The following is a 6,728-nucleotide window of genomic DNA, read 5'->3' as shown; positions in this document are numbered from 1 at the left end:
TTGATGCAGATTTCATTGCTGGGCCATCAACAAGTGTCAGCGTGCGAACTATTCAACGGAACATCATCGATCAGGGATTTCGGAGCCGAAGGCCCACTCGTGTGCCCTTGATGACAGCACAACATAAAGCTATACGCCTCACCTGGGCCCGTCGCCACCGACTACGGACTGTTGATGACATGGACACATGTTGCTTGGTCAGACGAGTCTCGTTCCAAATTGTATCAAACGGATTGACGTGTACGGCTATGGAGACGACCTCATTAGTACAAGGACCCTGTGTGTCAGCAGTGGACTGTTCAAGTTGGAGACTCTGTAATGGTGTGTGGTGTGTGTAGGTGGAGTGATGTGGGGCCCCTGACCAGTCTAGATAGACTGTGACAGGTGACACGTACGTAAGCATCCTGTCAGGTCACTTGAATCCATTCATGTTCATTGTACATTCGGATGGACTCGTGCTATTTCAGCAGAACAGTGAGACATCTGAGACGTCCACAATTGCTACACAGCGGCTCCTGGAGCACTCTTCTGAGTTTAAATAGCTCCGCTGGCCTCCATATTCCCCAGACATGAACATTATTGAGAGTACCTGGGATGCCTTGCAACTTACTGTTCAGAAGATATGTCCATCCCCTAATACTTGTATGGATTTATGTACAGCCCTGCAGGATTCATGGTGTCAGTTACCTCCGGCATTACTTCAGACATTAGTCGAGTCCATGCCACGTCGTGTTGTGGCACTTCTGCATGCTCGCGGGGTTCCTACACGATATTAGGCTCCTGCACCAGCTACTTGCCTCTTCAGTGTAGAAACATGCCTACCAACTTTCGGCTATGTCGCACAACTCCTTCTTGCTCTCGCGATTGATTTTCCGTCAGTGTATACTGAAGTTTAGACATGTATCGTCCACAGAAAGAGAAAGAATAGAATGTGTGTCTCTGTACTATCTGTTACTGGCCTAATTTTATATGCATGATTTCTACGGCATAGATACATAGGGCGCTGAAGAGATTTCATACCTTCGTCCCGAAAACCGGTTCTTCTACTTAGAGAGAAGATTTGCGTGGTATGTACTGCGTCTTTCATGGAATCTGTCACAGTTCCGATTTTTCAGAAACTCTATTACACTCTTACTCCAGTGAAACAGGTTTGCGATTATTCGAAGCGCTCTTTCTTGTATGCGCTCGATGTTCCTAGTTAATTAAATATGATACGGATTCCGTAAAGTTGGGGTGTGAAGTATGTACCGTATAGCTGTATTTATTCAATTTGTCTTGCAGACGAAATGCAGTCCGCCCAGTACTCTACAAATGCACCTTAATATGCAGTTCTTATCACCCACAAGAGAGCCAATATGGTCATTGCATTTCATATCTCTACTAGTTACCAGTACTTGCAAGGAGACGAAATTTGGTCTATTGACCAGCTAGAGATTACTACAATTTTTACACTATATAACTTTCTCATAGATTACAGCACTATGTAGCCTGTTAATGGACCATGACTAGTAATAATCTACAGTTCCCCCTACCAGTGTAATTATTATCCCAAAATGTTCTTTAAATTTTTTGTGCTGTTGAGCCGTAATTGCAGACCTCGGCTGTGATCGATGATAAGGGAAGTTGATTGCTTTGAGACAATGTACAGTAAATGTTCCATAAAATTTCATAAATAATATATTTAAAGTAAATCCACTGCGATTTTTTCTTCTGATTAAACATTATTCTCAAATACTTCTAAAGTAACCAATTTTTAAAAATTGTTCATTGTATCCAAAAATTTATTGTTAGAAATATGGCAGTAGTCACTTAGCACTGCTTACCCGTAAGGCGTGGTAAAAAATGCTATTTTTAAGAGCACGCCGCAGCGCGTTGTGTGAAGCAGTCGCTCTCCGTTTCTGGCGGTGGCGCCGCTGTGGAAATCGTAGCTTTGGTGTCTCCCTCTGGTGGGAAAGGGGAAATGTTGCCTGTTCACGTGCATTTAAGGGGCGCTATGAGCTCGCCAGTTGTCAGTCAGGGTCAGTCTGGGTGATTCAGTCGGAGTGAGTGTGGGTCAGTCTCTCGTCCCCAGCTTGATAGTCCGTCTCTCGTCCGCGTTTGTAAGGCAGTTAGTGTCTGTGTGTCCTGAGTGCTAATATGCCTTTCGTTCGGGTCAGCCTTTAAAGCCGGCAAAATTGTAAGTAGGCTGTTTATGTCTTCTTTACGTAAGTAGGCTGTTTATGTTTTCTTATTGGCAACGCTACGTAGCACTCTATATGAAAATCACTGGCTGCGGCTAGTTTGCATTGTGGTCTGCCATTGTAGTGTTGGGCAGCGGCAGCTGGATGTGAACAGCGCGTAGCGTTGCGCAGTTGGAGGTGAGCCGCCAGCAGTGGTGGATGTGGGGAGAGAGATGGCGGAGTTTTGAAATTTGTTATACTGGATATTATGAACTGCTATATATTTATTATGACTATTATGGTAAATACATTGTTTGTTCTCTATTAAAATCTTTCATTTGCTAACTATTCCTATCAGTAGTTAGTGACTTCCGTAGTTTGAATCTTTTATTTAGCTGGCAGTAGTGTCGCTCGCTGTATTGCAGTAGTTCGAGTAACGAAGATTTTTGTGAGGTAAGTGATTTGTGAAAGGTACAGGTTAATGTTAGTCAGGGCCATTCCTTTGTAGGGATTTCTGAAAGTCAGATTGCGTTGCGCTAAAAAAAAAATATTGTGTGTCAGTTTAAGCACAGTCTTGTATAATTGTTGAAAGGGGACTTTTCAAAATGAGAGCCTTTCCTCTCCGCCAGTAAGAGAATTCAGCGAGTGGTCGCGCGGTCGGGGCTTAGTTTCTGCATCTCAGTCTGCGCGTTAGGCCGCCAGTCTGATCGAGTTTGCTCAGGCAACAGTCATTGGCGGTTGGATCGATCGGTTGGTCAGTGGCGCACTGAGACACAAGATGACTTGTCCGTCTTGAGCGTCGGCGCATGTGAAGTCGCCACGTGAGTCCAGTGGGCCGAGCCGTATAGCGAGGGCAGTAGCTTCGCGGTCGACACGAGATCAACAGGAGTCAACCCTCGACATCAGTCTAAAGAATGGTTCAAATGGCTCTGAGCACTATGGGACTTAACCATTGAGGTCATCAGTCCCCTAGAACTTGGAACTGCTTAAACCTAACAAACCTAATGATATCACACACATCCATGCCCGAGGCAGGATTCGAACCTGCGACCGTAGCAGTCGCGCGGTTCCGGACTGAGCGCCTAGAACCACTCGGCCACCGCGGCCAGGCGACATCAGGCTGGCCGGTGCGAGCTACGACGCCGCGGTGTAACTGGTCCTCCGAGTGCTTCTGGGCCCCTTCAGTTACCATCTTGTGGAGCTTGGCTCGGTCCTTTCCTGGTGTAGAGACGTCTTCCTGCCAGTGGGCGTATTTCCTCTGCATGGGTGGGTCCGAGCCAGTATTTCCGCCTTTGTGTGTCTGCAAGTGAGTGGGAGACGCACGAGCAGTTCATTCGCGACGGAGCAGCAGTCGCGGACGAAGCAGCGGGCAGTCGGTCGGTTGGTGCGTACCAGGAAAGACGGGAGATCGGCGCGCCTTCCTGCGTGCGTTGAAGCGGCTGGCAGCAGACGGTTCGGGAGAGTGCAGTTTATTAGAAGTTAAGTGATTGGTGATATGTTGTGTGATCTACTATTGTTAAATTTTAGTTGTTGTCGTGGTCAGTCTCTCGTCCCCAGCTTGCTCGTCTGTCTCTCGTCCGCATTTGTTAGGTAGTTTGTGTCTGTCTGTCGTTCGGAGATGCCTGTGTCATGTTTGTCGGATTCGGCGTGTTAACGAATTTATTGCTTATCTTGCCTATCATCTTGAGAGGCGGTATATGTGTACTGTAGAGCATGTTTGGCCAAGCTTGTATAATTTTATGTAAGATTACATTTCATGGGTTTTTATTTATGGTAAATGGTCATTTTAGTATATGAAGTTGCCACCCTTCCACCGTAAGACTTTTCTTAGAAGTTAAAATCAAGTTGCACATTCGGTGGCAAGTTAATCTTTTAATTATAGAGTTTTGTACCGTTTCCATCCCTCCTACGGGGTGCATGGTTTGTGTGATTGTGTGAATTGTTAAAACTTTTGCTTTCAGGTAATCTGGTGTGTTGCAGATTTGCACCTGTGTAGTCTTTCACAGATTGTTGTGAGCGGTCGTGACTACGGACGTGTGAAAAGGGAGCGGCAAGGTTCTCAGCCCGTAAGCTCATACATACCATAAAATTTGTTTCTTTCTGCCTGAATAAATTGTAACTTGATATTTAGAGGGTGCTTTCTACTTATAATTTTAAATCTGTTTCTTAAAAAGGAAAAGCTTTTAGGAATAAAATTCCCATTTGTTAAAAGCAATTTCATTTTGATTTCATCAGTTACTCTCTGGCAACTACTTCAACATTTACATAGTGTGATTACATGCGTTAATCTTCTTGATAAATCGCTAGTAAATTAAATAAATTTTAAGAAAATTCTTTGTAAATAAATTTCACGGTTCAACTCGCTACCTGAGTGTACCTAGCATGAGCTGCCTCTGACGTACCGTTGTGTAGTTGCTTAGCGAATTGATGAAACATTGGTGCGGAGCCTCTCAAAAATACAAATTTTATAGGTCTGAATTGTTTCAGTTAATGGCACTAAGATTTGCATTACCACGTTTTGAAATAATGAAGTATAACAACCGCAAAAGGTAACGTGTGATATGAAGGACGCCCCTTGAGATTTCAGCACAACTCTGTCACGAAAATTCACGCAAATAACGAAAAGGACTCAGCTTAACATTGTTTACATGCTTCAAATATTATTCACATTTATCTGATTAGCAACAACTTTTGAACAGCATTTGCGTTCAGAAACATATTGAGGAACTTCATCTGAGAGGTAGCTTTTCTCAAAGTCCTCGGATTTGTCCAAAACGTAAATGAAAAGTATTTTCCAGGTATGAAAAATTCTTTGATACTTTTACTATCAGCCACGGGTTTGTCACTTAGCAAAGCTTACGAACACTCATTCTGACAAAGAAGCCATTAGTGAGAAATCTGAAAATAGAGATAAAATAGCCATCTCTTGGTTCAGCGTCGAAATATCGACTAATACAAATGAAGCACATCATATAGAATGTTCTACATGCAACCGCTCTGTATCTCATCGAATATCAGTCACAATTGCTTACAGCCGAGACCTTCGATTTATTTTACCCTCAGTAGATGCTACATTTTCCCCTTAACACCTAGCAACTAATTTATGCCCTACGCTTTCCCTGTGTATAGCCAAGAAGGAACGCGGCCAAGGAAGTTACGTACTGCTAGCTTAAAGCCAGCGAAGAGAGTCGGCTCCAGCCTCCAGTAACCCAGGACGTATTTCCCTCCTGAATCCCTTGTGGACCTAGATCCGAAAAATGGAAAAGTTACATTTCCAAAGAGGTCACCGCTTGGAGCTGCCAAAACTGGCTGACGGCCTTGGAAAACATTCTGAGCTTGCTCAACTGCAACCTGTACAAGTAAGAAAATGCTTACAGTCCGTGAGAAATACATTTTTCTGTTTAAACGCTCCGTAAAAATGTCGAAAATCTATCCGTCCTGACCAGGAACGTTCTACACTTGCACCACATTACCCCAGGGTTGATTAATATATGAATGGCAACGAGTCCTTTAGACTTCCCAGGAGCACACACTAATTTGAGTATGTGCAGACACTCCCCTTCCAGCACATGCCGCCGGCCGTTGTGGCCGAGCGGTTCTAGGCGCTTCAGTCCGAATCGACGCTGCTGCTACAGTCGCTGGTTCGAATCCTGCCTCGAGCATGGATGTGAGTGATGTCCTTAGGTTAGTTAGGTTTAAGTTCTAGGGGACTGATGACTCAGATGTTAAGTCCCAAAGTGCTCAGAGCCATTTGAGCCAGCACATGCCTGTTACGAAATTTTCGATCCAGTTTAAATTGCAGAGCATGGCAGAAACAGTGAAATGGTATTCAGTCATAGCTTTTCGAAAGAGCTGGTACACCGAACATGCAAGGGTTCCTCTATTCATCGTATTTAGGATGTCGTGTCTGAAGTGAGAGAGTCTGATTTTCCGTTAGCGATATTTTTGTACGCCATGATTATTGTCATGACAAGTTTAATTCACTGCAGTTTTCTTTTATGTATTTCCGTTATAAATAGGTGTGAGTAATGAAGGTGTGTAGTTTAGATGATCAAGAAAGAAAAGAAGATTCTGATTTTAAATCCCGTAGGAAACCAAGGCATTAGATTCGTTCCACATGCCCTGCCAGGGGTGCTACTGGAAAATAAATCGGCAGTGCTTTTCCGAAGGAAACATCCGCTAGTTCCCTTCGTAGACTTAGGAAAATCATGTATTTTCTAAATATGGATGGATTACCTGTGGGATGAAAGGGAAATAAAATAGGAAAAAAACAGATTTCATAATCTCTACATCACTTCCGATATAATATTACTTTCCTGTTTTGTTCCCCTGTGGATATTCTGTAGATTACTTCTGTCTGCAGCTCGTTGTCTAGAGATAGCGTCTTTGATTAGTAATCAAAACGTCGTCGATTCCGGGTTCGAAATCTACCACCGATAAATTTTGAATAAAAATCATTAACATTCGCAACCGGAGATTTCCGACGTAAGAAGCCAACCTCATTCTGCCAAAGGCTTTGTCAAGGTGGAAGGAGGAGCGGACAGAAGTTGAGTGCACTTCCTTACCTTT

This window comes from Schistocerca cancellata, chromosome 2 (genome assembly GCF_023864275.1).
Source record: "Schistocerca cancellata isolate TAMUIC-IGC-003103 chromosome 2, iqSchCanc2.1, whole genome shotgun sequence".
NCBI classification, from domain to species: Eukaryota; Metazoa; Arthropoda; class Insecta; order Orthoptera; family Acrididae; genus Schistocerca; species Schistocerca cancellata.
The sequence above is the reverse complement of the archived record's forward strand: the minus strand, read 5'-3'. Positions refer to the sequence as shown.